At 45.4% G+C, this 16977-nt stretch overlaps 1 protein-coding gene across 1 annotated transcript in view; it reads right to left on the reverse strand.

Annotated features, from left to right (window-relative positions):
- Positions 1-4506, reverse strand: part of GPAT2 (glycerol-3-phosphate acyltransferase 2, mitochondrial) — a 217069-nt gene extending 212563 nt beyond the window's left edge. The window contains exon 1 of the mRNA XM_069766604.1: positions 4360-4506. The gene's annotated coding sequence lies outside the window, so the exon portion shown is untranslated. The remainder of the gene's footprint in view (positions 1-4359) is intronic.
- Between the last annotated feature and the right edge of the window lie 12471 nt (positions 4507-16977).

The following is a 16977-nucleotide window of genomic DNA, read 5'->3' on the forward strand; positions in this document are numbered from 1 at the left end:
GTGGCCAAGAAGGATGGCTCTTTGAGACCTTGTATTGATTACCACCTTCTTAATAAGATCACGGTCAAATTTCAGTACCCTTTGCTGCTGCTGTCTGATTTGTTTGCTCGGATTAAGGGGGCTGGTTGGTTCACCAAGATAGATCTTCGAGGGGCGTATAATCTTGTGCGAATTAAACAGGGCGATGAATGGAAAACAGCATTTAATACGCCCGAGGGCCATTTTGAGTACCTGGTTATGCCATTCGGGCTTTCTAATGCTCCATCTGTGTTTCAGTCATGAAGATGCATGACATCTTCCGAGAGTACCTGGATGGATTCATGATTGTATATTTGGATGATATTTTGGTCTTTTCGGATGATTGGGAGTCTCATGTGAAGCAGGTCAGAATGGTGTTCCAGGTCCTTCGTGCGAATTCCTTGTTTGTGAAGGGGTCGAAATGTCTCTTTGGGGTTTAGAAGGTTTCATTTTTGCGTTTCATTTTTTCCCCTTCTACTATCGAGATGGACCCTGTTAAAGTTCAGGCCATTTATGATTGGACTCAGCCGACATCTGTGAAGAGCCTGCAGAAGTTCCTGGGCTTTGCTAATTTTTACCGTCGCTTCATCGCTAATTTTTCTAGTGTTGCTAAACCATTGACTGATTTCACCAAGCAAGGTGCTGATGTGGTCAATTGGTCTTCTGCGGCTGTAGAGGCTTTTCAGGAGTTGAAGCGTTGTTTTTCTTCTGCCCCTGTGTTGTGCCAGCCAGATGTTTCGCTCCCGTTTCAGGTCGAGGTTGATGCTTCTGAGATTGGAGCAGGGGCTGTTTTGTCGCAAAGAAGTTCTGATGGCTCGGTTATGAAACCATGTGCCTTCTTTTCTAGAAAATTCTCGCCTGCTGAGCGCAATTATGATGTTGGCAATCGAGAGTTGTTGGCCATGAAGTGGGCATTCGAGGAGTGGCGACATTGGCTTGAAGGAGCCAAGCATCGCGTGGTGGTCTTGACGGATCACAAGAATTTGACTTATCTCGAGTCTGCCAAACGGTTGAATCCTAGACAGGCTCGATGGTCGCTTCTCTAAGATGGTCCACTTGGTACCCTTATCTAAATTGCCTTCCTCCTCTGATTTGGTGCCATTTTTTTTCCAGCATGTGGTTCGTTTGCATGGCATTCCGGAGAACATCGTTTCGGACAGAGGTTCTCAGTTTGTTTCGAGGTTTTGGCGGTCCTTTTGTGCTAAGATGGGCATTGATTTGTCTTTTTCTTCGGCTTTCCATCCTCAGACAAATGGCCAAACCGAACGAACTAATCAGACTTTGGAGACATATCTAAGATGCTTTGTTTCTGCTGATCAGGATGATTGGGTGTCCTTCTTGCCTTTGGCTGAGTTCGCCCTTAATAATCGGGCCAGCTCGGCTACTTTGGTTTCGCCTTTTTTCTGTAATTCTGGTTTCCATCCTCGTTTCTCTTCAGAGCAGGTTGAGCCTTCGGACTGTCCTGGTGTGGATACGGTGGTGGACAGGTTGCAGCAGATTTGGACTCATGTGGTGGACAATTTGACATTGTCCCAGGAGAAGGCTCAACGTTTCGCTAACCGCCGGCGCTGTGTTGGTCCCCGACTTCGTGTTGGGGATTTGGTTTGGTTGTCATCTCGTCATGTTCCTATGAAGGTTTCCTCTCCTAAGTTTAAGCCTTGTTTCATTGGTCCATATAAGATTTCTGAAGTTCTTAATCCTGTGTCATTTCGTTTGGACCTTCCAGTTTCTTTTGCCATCCATAATGTGTTCCATAGGTCGTTATTGCGGAGATACGTGGCGCCTATGGTTCCCTCCGTTGATCCTCCTGCCCCGGTGTTGGTCGAGGGGGAGTTGGAGTATGTGGTGGAGAAGATTTTGGATTCTCGTATTTCGAGACGGAAACTCCAGTACCTGGTCAAGTGGAAGGGTTATGGTCAGGAAGATAATTCCTGGGTTTTTGCCTCTGATGTTCATGCTGCCGATCTAGTTCGTGCCTTTCATTTGGCTCGTCCTGATCGGCTTGGGGGCTCTGGTGAGGGTTCGGTGACCCCTCCTCAACGGGGGGGTACTGTTGTGAATTCTGTTTTCGAACTCCCTCCTGTGGTCATGAATGGTACTTCGGCGAGTTCTGTGCATGGACTCCCTCTGGTGGCTGTGAGTGGAGCTGCTGCTTCTGAGGTTCCTTCCACAGGTGACGTAGTTTATTCGTTGGCTGGCTGTTCTATTTAACTCCACTCAGATCGTTACTCCATGCCAGCTGTCAATGTTCTTGTACTGGTTCAGTTTGCTCCTGGATCTTTCTGGTGACCTGTCTACTCCAGCAGAAGCTAAGTCCCTGCTAGTTATTTATTTGTTCATTGTTTCCTTGTCCAGTTGGCTATCATGATTTTGTCTTGCTAGCTGGAAGCTCTGGGATGCAGAGTGGCACCTCCGCACCGTGAGTCGGTGCGGAGGTCTTTTTGCACACTCTGCGTGGTCTTTCGTAGTTTTTTGTGCTGACCGCAAAGATACCTTTCCTATCCTCTGTCTGTTTAGTAAGTCTGGCCTCCCTTTGCTGAAACCTGTTTCATTTCTGTGTTTGTGACTTCATCTTAACTCACAGTCAATATATGTGGGGGGCTGCCTTTTCCTTTGGGGAATTTCTCTGAGGCAAGGTAGGCTTTATTTTCTATCTTTAGGGCTAGTTAGCTCTTTGGCTGTGAAGAGGCGTCTAGGTCGTGTTAGGTACGCTCCACGGCTATTTCTAGTTGTGTGATAGGATTAGGGGTTGCGGTCAGCAGAGTTCCCACTTCCCAGAGCTTGTCCTGTGTGAGTTTAACCATCAGGTCGTTCCTGGTGCTCCTAACCACCAGGTCCATAACACCTTGGTTTCCAAGTATAGTGTGAAGAATCCACAATCAGTGATGGTTTGGGGAGCCATGTCATCTGCTGGTGTATGTCCACTGTGTTTTATCAAGACCAAAGTCAGCGCAGCCTTCTACCAGGAAATTTTAGAGCACTTCATGCTTCCCTCTGCCGACAAGCTTTTTGGAGATGGAAATGTCATTCTCCAGCAGGATTTGGCACCTGTCCACACTGCCAAAAGTACCAATACCTGGTTTAAAAACCATAGTATCACTGTCGTGGATTGGCCAGCAAACTCGCCTGACCTTAACTCCATAAGGAATCTATGGGGTATTGTCAAGAGGAAGATGAGAGACACCAGACCCAGTAAGGCAGATGAGCCGAAGGCTGCTATCAAAGCAACCTGGGCTTCCATAACACCTCAGCAGTGCCACAGGCTGATCGCCTCCATGCTACACCGCATTGATGCAGTAATTGATGCAAAAGGAGCTCCTACTAAGTATTGAGTGCATTTACTGAACATACATTTCAGTAGGCCAAGAGTTTGGATTTTAAAATCATTTTTTCAAGCTGGTGTTATAAAATGTTCTAATTTACTGAGATAATGACTTTTGGGTTTTCATTAGCTGTAAGCCATAATCATCAACATTAACATAAATAAACACTTGAAATAGATCACTGTTTGTAATGACTCTATATAATACTAGCTGAAGAGCCCGGCGTTGCCTGGGCATAGTAAATATCTGTGGTTAGTTATAGCACCTCACTTCTCTTATTTTCCCATCACGCCTCTCATTTAGCACCTCACTTCTCTCATTTTCCCATCATGCCTCTAATTTTCCCCCTCACATCTTTCATTTTCCCCCTCACATCTCTCATTTTCCCCCTCACACCTCTCATTTCCCCCTCCTCTCATTCCCCCCTCACTCCTCTCATTCCCCCCTAACACTTGTCATTTCGACCTCACATCTGTCATTTTCCGATCACTCCACTATTTTCCTCATTCCTCTCATTTTGCACTCACACCTTTTCATTTTCACCTCACACCTCTCATTTTACCCTCGGTATATACCGTATTTTTCAGACTATAAGACCCACCGGACTATAAGACACACCCAGGTTTTAGAGGTGGAAAATAGGGAAAAAAAATATTTGAAGCAAAAAAGGTGGTAAAATATTTAATAACATAAATAACATACTATTATATGTGTTGTTATTATATATAATAGTATGTTATTATGTTGGAAGCTGCGGGTAGAAGATGGTGCTGCGGGACCAGTGTGGTGTCTGTAAAGTACTGTATGAAGATGCTGGAGGGTGAGTATAAGAATGTTGGCACAGGGCTTATATTTAAAGCACCACTCCAGCACTGAAAAATAACATTGGAGTGCTGCTTTGAGATCCCATTGGGAGAACTATAACTCCCAGCATGTACTGCAGAACCTATGGCATGCTGGGAGTTATAGTTCACCACGGAAGTGGCAGAGTGCTTTATTGTGTGCTGTAGTGACTAACCTTTTAATTGTGGCAGCCAGCCACACTGTGCTGAGGTAAAATGCTGGAGCATCCCATCCCATGACACCACAGAGCGCTCCCTCTTGTTGCCTCTCCACAGCACAGGAGTAAGCTTGCAGATTGTAGTGTGGTGTCTGCAGGACCTGTGATGACATCAGAAGAGGGAGGGCTCTGTGCTGCCATGTGATGCTCCAGCCCGCCCTCTTCATGACATCACACAGGCCCTTGTGCTGTGCTGTGTCATCTGCTCCTGTATATAGTATATACCTTCTGTATGTCATCTCCTGTATATAGTATATACCTGTATGTCATGTCCTCTTATATATAGTATATACCTGTATGTCATCTCCTCCTATATATAGTACTAGATTGTGGCCTGATTTTAACGCATCGGGTATTCTAGAATATGCATGTCCCCGTAGTATATGGACAATGATGATTCCAGAATTCGCGGCAGACTGTGCCCGTCGCTGATTGGTCGAGGCAACCTTTATGACATCATCGTCACCATGGCAACCATTATGACATCTACGTTGATACTGTGTCCGTCGCTGATTGGTCGAGGCAAATTCGCGGCAGACTGTGCCCGTCGCTGGCAGCCTCGAAAAATCAGAGACGCGGGATTTCCAGGACAGACAGACAGAAAAACCCTTAGACAATTATATATATAGATATACCTGTATGTCATCTCCTCCTGTACATAGTATATACCTGTGTGTCAACTCCCCTGTATATAGTATACACCTGTGTTTCATCTCCCCTGTATATAGTATGTACCTGTATGTCATCTCCTCCTGTATATAGTATATATGTGTGTGTCATCTCCTCCTGGATTAGACCTCTTTCACACGTTATTTGGTCAGTATTTTTACCTCAGTATTTGTAAGCTAAATTGGCATCCGGATAAATCCCCAGCCAACAGGCAGCCCCTCCCCCCTGGCAGTATATATTAGCTCACACATACACATAATAGACAGGTCATATGACTGACAGCTGCCGTATTTCCTGTATGGTACATTTGTTGCTCTTGTAGTTTTTCTGCTTATTAATCACATTTTTATTTTTGAAGGATAATACCAGACTTGTGTGTGTTTTAGGGCGAGTTTCATGTGTCAAGTTGTGTGTGTTGAGTTGCGTGTGGCGACATGCATGTAGCGACTTGTGAGATGAATTTTGTGTGGCGACATGCGTGTAGCAACTTTTTGTGTGTCGAGTTGCATGTGACAGGTTAGTGTAGCAAGTTGTGTGCAGCAAGTTTTGCGCATGGCGGGTTTTGCGCGTGGCGAGTTTTATGTGTGGTGCGTTTTGAGTATGTGCAAGTTTTGTGTGAGGCAACTTTTGCATATGTTGCAACTTTTGTGCATGTGGCAATTTTTCCGCGTGTGCAAGTTTTGCGTGTGGTGAGTTTTCCATGAGGTGAGTTTTGCGTCATCCTAGTTTTGCATGTGGCGAATTTTGCGCATGGCGAGTTTTGAGTGGCGACTTTTGTGTTTCGACTTTTATGTGGCGAGGTTAGTATATGTTATTATTATTATTTATTGTTATAGCGCCATTTATTCCATGGCGCTTTACATGTAACGTGTGGTGAAATTTGTGCTGAGGGTGTTATATGTGTTCAAGCACATGGTAGTGTGTGGCGTATTTTGTGTGTGTGTTCATATCCCCGTGTATGGTGAGTATCCCATGTCGGGGCCCCACCTTTGCAACTGTACGGTATATACTCTTTGGCACCATCGCTCTCATTCTTTAAGTCCCCCTTGTTCACATCTGGCAGCTGTCAATTTGCCTCCAACACTTTTCCTTTCACTTTTTCCCCATTATGTAGATAGGGGCAAAATTGTTTGGTGAATTGGAAAGCGCGGGGTTAAAATTTTGCCTCACAACATAGCCTATGACGCTCTCGGGGTCCAGACGTGTGACTGTGCAAAATTTTGTGGCTGTAGCTGCGATGGTGCATGGACATACACACACACATACATTCAGCTTTATATATTTGACTAGATTGTGGCCTGATCGGGTATACTAGAATATGCATAGTCATGTAGTATATTGCTCAGCCCACGTAGTATATTGCCCAGCCACGTAGTATATTGGCCAAACACGTAGTGTATTGCCCAGCGACGTAGTCTATTGCCCAGCCACATAGTATATTGCGCAGCCACGTAGTATATTGCCCAGCCACGTAGTATATTGCCCAGCCACGTAGTATATTGCCCTGCCACATAGTATATTGTCCAGCCACGTAGTATATTTCCCAGCCACGTAGTATATTGCCCAGCCACGTAGTATATTGCACAGCCACATAGTATATTGCCCAGTGACGTAGTATACAGCACAGAGCCATGTAGTATATTGCCCAGTTACATAGTATATTGCCCAGTGACGTAGTATACAGCACAGAGCCACGTAGTATATTGCCCAGTGATGTAGTATATTGCCCAGTGACGTAGTATACAGCACAGAGCCACGTAGTATATTGCCCAGTGACGTAGTATACAGCACAGAGCCACGTAGTATATTGCCCAGTTACGTAGTATATTGCCCAGTGACGTAGTATACAGCACAGAGCCACGTAGTATATTGCCCAGTTACGTAGTATATTGCCCAGTGACGTAGTATACAGCACAGAGCCACGTAGTATATTGCCCAGCAACGTAGTATATTGCCCAGTGATGTAGTATATTGCCCAGGTACGTAGTATACAGCACAGAGCCACGTAGTATATTGCACAGTGATGTAGTATATTGCCCAGGTACGTAGTATACAGCACAGAGCCACATAGTATATTGCACAGCGACGTAGTATATTGCCCAGTGACATAGTATACAGCACAGAGCCACGTAGTATATTGGCCAGTCACGTAGTATATTGCCCAGCCACGTATGTCACAGGTTTAAAAATAAAAAATAAACATACTCACCTAACGATCCGAGGGCCCCTTGTAGTTGAACATACTCACCATTCTTGTCGCTGCTCCTCAGCGTCCTTTCTCTCCGCCTCCTGGGATGCAACGGCGCTGTGCCGATGGGCACGCGGCTGCCGCCATCTTCCATTCCCAGGATGCTTTGCGAAATTACCCAGATGACTTAGCGGTCTCGCGAGACCGCTAGGTCTTCTGGGTAATTTCGCAAAGCATCACTGGGAAAGGAAGATGGCAGCAGGCGCGAGTGCCTCAGCGGACAACAGAGGGTGAGTATAGCAGGTTTTTTTTTGTTTATTTAACATTGCTTTTTTTTACTATTGATGCCGCATAGGCAGCACCAATAGTAAAAGGTTGGGGACAAACCGGGTTAATAGCGGCGGTAACGGAGTGCGTTACCCGCGGCATAACGCGGTCCGTTACCGCCGGCATTAACCCTGTGTTAGCGGTGACCGGAGCGGGCGCCGGGGAGAGTGACTGCGGGGAGCATGGAGCAGAGCGCCGGGGACACTGACTACGGGGAGCGGGGAGTATGAAGCGGGCGCCAGGGACACTGCGGGGAGTATGGAGCGGGCGCCGGGGACACTGCGGGGAGTGGGGAGTATGCAGCGGGCGCCGGGGACACTGCGTGGAGCGGGGAGTATGGAGCGGGCGCTGGGGACACTGCGGGGAGTATGGAGCGGGCGCCGGCCACTGACTGCTGGGAGTAAGGAGCGGCCATTTTCTTCCTGACTGTGCCCGTCGCTGATTGGTCGTGGCTGTTTTGCAGCAACCAATCAGCGACTTGGATTTCCATGATAGACAGAGGCCACGACCAATGAATATCCGTGACAGACAGACAGAGAAGGACAGATGGAAGTACCCCTTAGACAATTATATAGTAGATGAGTTTCACTTTTTGTATTGAAGAACTGAAATAAATTTACTTTTTGATGATATTCTAGTTTTGTGAGATGCACCTGTATTTTTTACCATGGTAAGTGCTACGACTTTTTCCAGACTCCGGGATCTCGGTGCCGTGGTGGAGACTGTTTATCAGCGTCTATGGTTATTGCACAACACATTGTTCTCTTTCGGTTCTTTGCCTACATTGTAATTGTGAAACCATAATTAGTCAGACAAATAAACAGTCAGAGATGAAATGCTGGAATACTATGTTCTTGCTTTCATGTTAAAGAGCCATTATGCTGGAAGAATAGGTAAATTACACCTATTGTATTTGTCGAGTAGTACGGTATATAGAAAAAAAAATCAATGGTTGGGGATTTCTGCCGTAAATGTGCAGCGATACAGATTCAGATTTAGTTGTTTTTTTTTTTGCCTGTAGTATATGTGTGCACAGTGTTGAATACACCAGAAGAACAGGATGTCCCTTTCCCCTATTAGTGTATGCTCTGTATGGCATGTCTGTTTAACTTCACACGACCTATCACCCAAGCACCGGAGGGGCCCCCTCTCTCCCAAGGCTCTGCTGGGACATTGAGGTCAGGGGGCAGCAGGAAAGCTGTGTGCTTGTTTGGATATGTGCTTGCAGACTGTCATCTGAATATATGGAGCGTGGCTCGTGGCATGTACATAGTGTGATAGGATGATTTTATTTTTCTAATTGTTCCAGCATAGCTACAAAACTTGTCCCAATTCTGAAATTGTCTGGGCCCCTTGTGCAATAATGTTCCTTAAGGTCCCGTCACACTTTAGCGACGCTGCAGCGATACCGACAACGATCCGGATCGCTGCAGCGTCGCTGTTTGGTCGCTGGAGAGCTGTCACACAGACCGCTCTCCAGCGACCAACGATCCCGAGGTCCCCGGTAACCAGGGTAAACATCGGGTAACTAAGCGCAGGGCCGCGCTTAGTAACCCGATGTTTACCCTGGTTACCAGCGTAAAAAAACAAACAGTACATACTTACATTCAGCTGTCTGTCCCTTGCCGTCTGCTCCTGCACTGACTGCTGGCCGTAAAGTGAAAGCAGAGCACAGCCACAGCGGTGAGTCACCGCTGTGTGACTCACCGCTGTGCTGTGCTTTCACTTTCACTTTACGGCCAGCAGTCAGTGCAGGAGCAGACGGCAAGGGACAGACAGCTGAATGTAAGTATGTACTGTTTGTTTTTTTACGCTGGTAACCAGGGTAAACATCGGGTTACTAAGCGCGGCCCTGCGCTTAGTTACACGATGTTTACCCTGGTTACCAGCGAAGACATCGCTGAATCGGCGTCACACACGCCGATTCAGCGATGTCAGCGGGACCTCAACGATCAAAAAATGGCCCAGGCCATTCCGACACGACCAGCGATCTCACAGCAGGGGCCTGATCGCTGGTACGTGTCACACATAGCGAGATCGCTACTGAGATCGCTGTTGCGTCACAAAACTTGTGACTCAGCAGCGATCTCGCTAGCGATCTCGCTATGTGAGACGGGGGCTTTAGACTCTGTTCACACATCCGGACACTCTAGCATAAATGATCTGTTATGGAAGTGGATGGACCCCAATGATTATTATGGCTTTTGTTTTTTAGTCCTGCCTTCAGAACTTTTCCTTCTTTTCTTTAAAGGGAACCTGTCACCCCCCCCTGGCGTTTGTAACTTAAAGAGCCACCTTGTGCTGCACTAATGTTGCATTCTGACAAGGTGGCTCTTTTAGTTCGGTTTCCTGGCACTGCTGCAATAATAGATTTTGAAATTTGTCCCTCATACCTGTGAAATCTTCCGGGGGGGGCAAGTCTTTCACCCTAATCCAAACGCCTCACATCCATCACTCATAACCTCTGCGCGCCGACTCCTCTTCCTTCAGTAGTGTCCCCGACGCCTGCGCTGTAATTTTTTTTTCTCAGGCATGCGCAGTTGCGCTGCCCTTCAAACTTACAGCACAGGCGCCAGGGATGCTAATGAAGGAAGAGGAGGTGGTGCGCAGAGGCCATGAGTGACGAATGTTAGGCGTCTGGTTTAGGGGGAAAGACCTGCCCCCGGACGATTTCACAGGTATGAGGGACAAATTTCAAAAGCGATTATCGCAGCAGTGCCAGGGACCCAAACTAAAAGAGCCACGTTGTCAGAATGCTGCATTAGTGCTGCACAAGGTGGCTCTTTTAGTTAAAAACACGAGGGGGGGTGACAGGTTCCCTTTAAAAAAAACAAAAAACCTATATTGCGACTTTTCCTCTTGTGTTTGAATACCTGATGCAACGGACTGCTTAGTCAGGTTAACTGTTCCTAAAGCTGAACAGACAAATGAAATGACCCAACGGACATGTGAACAAAGCCTTAATTCTTTTCTGCCACCACCAATTTTTATTTTTGCAATGTTTTTTTTTCCTGTCCTTCTTTCAAGCCAAATCCAGACCCAACAATGCAGAGGAGCTGAAGGCTGCTATCAAAGCAACCTGGTCTTCCATAACCCCTCAGCAGTGCCACAGGCTGATCGCCTCCATGCCATGCTGCATTGATGCAGTAATTGATACCAAAGGATCCCCAACCAAGTATTGAGTGCATTTACTGAACATACATTTCAGTAGGACAACATTTCAGATTTAAAAATCATTTTTCAAGCTGGTGTTATAAAGTATTCTAATTTACTGAGATAATGACTTTTGGGTTTTCATTGGCTGTAAGCCATAATCATCAACATTAACCGAAATAAACACTTGAAATACATCACTCTGTTATAACTCTATGTAATATGAGTTTCACTTTTTGTAATGAAGAACTGAAATAAATTAACTTTTTGATGATATTCTAATTTTGTGAGATGCACCTGTATAACAGACAGCATGAGGCGATGATGGGAGAATAGTCTCATCATCCGGCTCCTCTGTTCAATTGTAAAAAAAAAATCAAATCATTTACAGAATTACATACATATTCACATACAAAATACATACTCACTGAATCCCTTATCCCCGATGCCGGTGTCTCCTGCAAACAATCAAAAATAATAAACATATACTCACCTTTCTGCCGTAGTCCATTTAATACCGAGTGTCCCACATCAATCTCACCCAGCCAGCGGCGATACACTGACAGGAGGTGATCGTTTCCACAGTGTGTCACAGAGCCACCAGCCGCTGTGAGAGTTCACCGCAGTTCATCAGCTGATCAGCTCCGGTGCTCTCATGGCACCGCTGCGTAAGAAAGTTCGCACAGTGGTAGAAGTGAGAGCACTGGAGCTGATGAACTCCGGTGAACTCTCATGGCAGCACAGTGATACACTGCGGGAGCAATCACCTCCTGTCAGTGTATCGTCGAAGGCCGGGTAGAGCAGTCACATCTCCTGATGTGACTGTTCTACACGTGAGATCACCGTGGAAAACTCGGTGTTAAGTGGACTACATTGGACAGGATAGTATTATATGCTGGTTTATTATTTTTGATTGTTTGCATTAGATTAGGGCTTCTGGGATTAGGCGTTCCGTGAGTATGGTAAATTTAGATTTAATAAAGGAGTCTGTGTGATTATTTCAAATAAAGGACTTTATTCTGAGATTCTGAGTGTCTGTGTTTTTATATACGATAACTATGTGATTACTAATGGATAGGTGTCTTATAGGCGCCTCTTCATTACTAACCTGTGGGCTTGATGTCACCTGACAATACAAAGGTGACATCAACCCCACAAATATGAACCCCACTTGCCACCACTACAGGGCAAGTGAGAAGAGCGAGGCTATGTGACAGAATTGGCGCATCTATAAGATGCGCTCTTTCTTGGACAACTGAGAGCTGATGTTTTTAGCCTGGGGGGGTGCCAATATCCATGGCCCCTTCCCAGGCTATTAATATCAGCCCGCAGCTGTCTGCCTAGCCTTTGTTGGTTCGATTTTATAGGGGGAACCCATGTAAAAAAAAAATTTGGGGCTCCTCTGTAAACTAGCCAGTAAAGGCTAAGCAAACAGCTGTGAGCTGATATTAATACCCTTTGAACTTTTGGCTATTGGCTCCTTCCCAGAATATTAACATCAACTGTTGGCTTTCCCTCTGCTAGTTATGAAAATTATGCGGGAGCCCACGCATTTTTTTTTTAAAATTTTTTGAAAAATAAACAGAGATTGCATTTCACACAGATTTCTGACAGTTGCTGTTTTGTTACAGCAAAAGTAGGTTATTAATTATGTTAATGCTCCTACATAGGCTGGTGACTGTGTATGTGTATTTAAATTAATGAGGGTATCTGGCTGTAAGGGGTTGTAATGTTGATATCTGCCGTTAACCCATTTAATGTTTCATCCCGATGTATATAATCTTTGTTGCTAAGTGTACATATGTAAAGCATTGTCTGTTGCTACTGCATTGTATCTATTTAGATCTGCTGTGTATTTAGGGAAAGTGAGTTACCCCGGGTCTGACACTAGATGGGGGTATAATGTTAAAGGGGAGTATTACCGCAGATTGGCCACAAGACGGGGGCCCAGAGACTATAGTTCAACACCTAGTATAGTAGGCATAAGGGAACAGGGTGTAGATAGTTAAATATAGGAGGGGTACGGTGGATAAAGCAGGGAGGACTTCCTGATAGTAGTTAGTTGGGGCCTGGGCGCCTGTGCAGCTCACTTGGGGCTAGCCAGCCCTTGGGCTACATCGTGCCACGCAACGTTAGAAGAAGCCATATAGCATCTCTGGCCAGAACTTCATCGGAAGAGGCAACAGCAACAGTGCTAGCTGTGCAGTATTAGTGAGACTGCAGTTGTTAGAAAAGACTAGGCAGTACGGGCAGGTCGCTCATCATGTGGCAGACGAGTGCGTGGGCTAATGCCCTTGGAGCTGAGACAAAGCAGCTGTTGAGGGAACCCCCACATGAGGCAAGGAATCTGGACAGAGAGGACGCTGAGGGATCGAATGGTTCAGTCCGTTCCGGGAGCAAGCTTAGCGACAGAGAGAGGAGGACAGGGACAGAAGAGGAGTTGCACGTTGTGAAACCTGATGTTGATGCTGGAAGAAATGTGGATATGTTGTGTACAAGTATCCAGGTAAGAAAAAATGAAAGTGCACTCACCGGTCCCGAAAAACAACGATCCTTTATTACTACATGTGCAGGGTACAGCAGGGAGAACGTGGACAGAAAAGAACGACAGCCGTTTCACGCTGGCACGCTTCCACGTTCGTTCCGGAAGCGAGCTTAGCAACAGAGACAGGAGGACAGGGACAGAAGAGGAGTTGCACGTTGTGAAACCTGATGTTGATGCTGGAAGAAATGTGGATATGTTGTGTACAAGTCCTAGTAAAGAAGTTCTTGTTAAAATTGGAATGGACTGTGACTCCGATTATTCCAATGTGGATCCAGAGAACCTCCTGAAACGTGCTGAGGTCCCTGATGGAGCTGAAGAAGGCGCTACAGGTATGCTGTGTGATGGGCAGCGTGTTTATGTGATGGGAGGCCAGGGCACACTGTTGCAGATGTTGGTGGCCACGACTGCTGCCCTGCCCATCTCTTTCATGGCTGAAGAGGTTGAATTTACATCATAATTCTTTTTTTTTTTAAATAATATATCTTTATTTAGCTCTATAGATTTACAAATACGCATGAAAAAAAACACCGTAAAAAGTGTGTATTTTAATAAACGCTTTTCTGCCAAGAGATGCAGAAACCTTGCAGAAATGTCTATAAGCAAATACACAACGTGCGCACATAGCCTAAATGTGCTAGGGTTTGCCTCACACCCTCAAAATAAGTTAACAAATCTTTTTACCCTTCCTAATAGCTTCCTAATCTCATCACTACCTTCTTTGCCCCTATCCCTTGCAGATCTTAACCCTGATAACCCACCCATAGCTGTCAACCCGTGGCTAGATCCTGCACTTTGAGACATTGAAATAGTGTGAAATGAACGAGACCTAGACAATAATAAACCAAGCTGTGTAGGAGCTGTGATCCGACCATCCAGAAGTCTCTTATTCAGCAGCTGTCACTGTCATCGGACATGATGGAGTTGAATAATATTCAACAAAGTGGGAAGAAACAGAGAGTAAAAAGGAACTCTTGGCCACCTGAGCTAAGGGGTCCACAGAACACTGGTGCATAAACGGTTGACTGGACTAAAAGGACCAGCGGACTGCTGTCTAGTAACTGACTCATCCTGGAGCAGTCTACTTCCTTTCCTGCCTCAAAATGTGCCGCCTGCAGTTCTCGGAAGGGGAAACAGGCAGGTCACCTTGATCTGTCCCGGGCTGGGACCTAGCTGCTACCTTAGGCCACCTTCACACATCCTGATATTTCCTGTACTGGAAAAATCAGTGCCAGGACTATTCGTGTTCATGTGTTACATACATGTGGCATGCGTGTGGCATCCATGTGCCGCATCAGTGTGACACATATCGGCGCCTGGGAAAAGCGATATAGTTCATGAAATCACTGCGACCAGGTGACAATGATGGGAGCTCTATTCAGCAGCTGCTGTGTATATCATTTGTAAAATAAATCATTTAAAAAATGGTGTGGGCTCTGGTGTAATTTTCATAACCAGTAGAGGGAAAGCAGACTGTTCATCCGTTCCCGTACCTTTGCGGGATCCCCGATGGGACTCCCACTCTGTGCCGGCCCCACGCCGTCCTGCTGCAGCCGCTGCTTCGTCTTTTCTCCCTGCTGACTGTCGCACAGCCAGCAGGTTCTTGGGTAGAAAGTTTAAGTTGCGCTCGCTCCCAGTCTTAAAGAGACAGCGCGCATTTTTCAAGAAGTTCTTGTGACCAATGGCATGTTAGTAATTACAATTTCTAGCCCCTCCGCCATAGGGAGGGTGCCGGAGCAACAAGTATCCTCTGTTACTAGCTTCCGGATTCGGGTACTGTGTGCTTTATCTTCTGAAGTGTTCTGCCAGTGCTCCGCTTACACTGTTTGTCTCTGCAGACTATCAGCTACCTGTTACCTGGCTATCCTGGACGACGTCTGTTCTGTCTACGCCAGTTCCATCACGTGCTGCCATTCAGCCATTCGTACCTCTGGACCAAGCCAGTACCACCTGTGTCAGCTCCAACCCGGAACCCACCGGTCAGCTCCACAACATTTGTTAACCCTGCTTGTCCGTCTGTCCCGCTGGGACAGCTGCCACGCATCTGGGGTCTAACTGGAGGTAGCACCCGTGTCCCCCAGTCATTCCATTCCGACCCTGTTTGAGGGGACATACCATGGTGCCTGGGGCTCACGTAGTCGGCCCCTTCGGAGCCCCCAGGACCGAGGTTCCACAAAAATATCAATAAAAAATGAATGTGAAATTCACCACCTGTGCCTCCGCTTCCATTCATTACACCGACCACTGGGGACTGATGGTAATAATCTGGGAGATGGGACAATATCTCAAAAGGTTCCCAGGCTATTAATAACAGCTCACATCTGTTTACTTAGCCTTTACTGGTTTACAAGGGACCTCAGAAAAAAATGACAAAGGGTCCCCTTTGTCACACTGTTTGCATGTATAGCACACATGCAGTATATGTATAGATCGACCAATATATAAATATATATGGAAACACACATATATACTGATCTATACATATACTGCATGTGTATGTGTGTCTGTATGTATGTATATACACGCACATACAGTATATTGACCAATATATATGTGTGAATATACAGTGGCACGTAAAAGATTGTGCACCCCTGGTCAAAATTGCTGTTATTGTGAACAGTTAAGCAAGTTGAAAATGAAATGATCTCTAAAAGGGCTAAAGTTGAAGATGACACATTTCCTTTGTATTTTAGGCAAAACATAATATATATATATATATATATATATATATATATATATATATATATATATATATATATACACAGTACAGACAAAAAGTTTGGACATACAGAAAAATCTTTAAATGAGAAAGTATTTTCATGACTATGAAAATTGTACATTCACACTGAAGGCGTTAAAACTATGAATTAACACATGTGGAATTATATACTTAACAAAAAAGTGTGAAACAACTGAAATTATGTTTTATATTCTAGGTTCTTCAAAGTAGCCACCTTTTGCTTTGTTGACGGCTTTGCACACTCTTGGCATTCTCTTGATGAGCTTCAAGAGGTAGTCACCGAGAATGGTTTTCAATTCACAGGTATGCCCTGCCAGGTTTAATAAGTGGGATTTCTTGCCTTATAAATGGGGTTGGGACCATCACTTGTGTTGTGCAGAAGTCTGGTGGATACACAGCTGATAGTCCTACTAAATACAAATTTCAAAAAACTGACCGTCACATCCAAACATAGAATAAGTGTGAACAGGTGCTGAACCTAGAGTCACCAACTCATATAAAGTCAAATAAATAAGGCAGCACACTGCGGCGCTAAAACATGCAAACATGAAACATGAAAATTGAACTGCATTACTGCACTAGAAATATGAAAAAATTAGAGCGTTTAGTGCATAAATTTGCCAATTTAAGTGTACCTGGTAGCCACATTAGGGCATCTCTCTTATACCAGGTCCTACACTTGCCTTTCCTCGCTGAGAATAAACGTCTTCATCTGAATGGGTACATGTGAAACCTCTTCTTAGACTAAATTTCTCTGGTATAAGAGAGATGCCCTAATGTGGCAATGTACAGACAATAAATTCAGTACAAGTTAAGACAATTTAAACAGTGACATTAGGGGTGAGGTCCCTGCTCGTAAGCTTACAATCTACAAGGAAATGGGGGGGACACAATAGGTGAAAAGTGCTTGTTATTTCAGGTCTGGCAATTATAATAAATAGGGATTTTCATATAAAG

The sequence above is a fragment of the Ranitomeya imitator genome, chromosome 4 (genome assembly GCF_032444005.1).
Source record: "Ranitomeya imitator isolate aRanImi1 chromosome 4, aRanImi1.pri, whole genome shotgun sequence".
In the NCBI taxonomy this organism is placed as follows: Eukaryota; Metazoa; Chordata; class Amphibia; order Anura; family Dendrobatidae; genus Ranitomeya; species Ranitomeya imitator.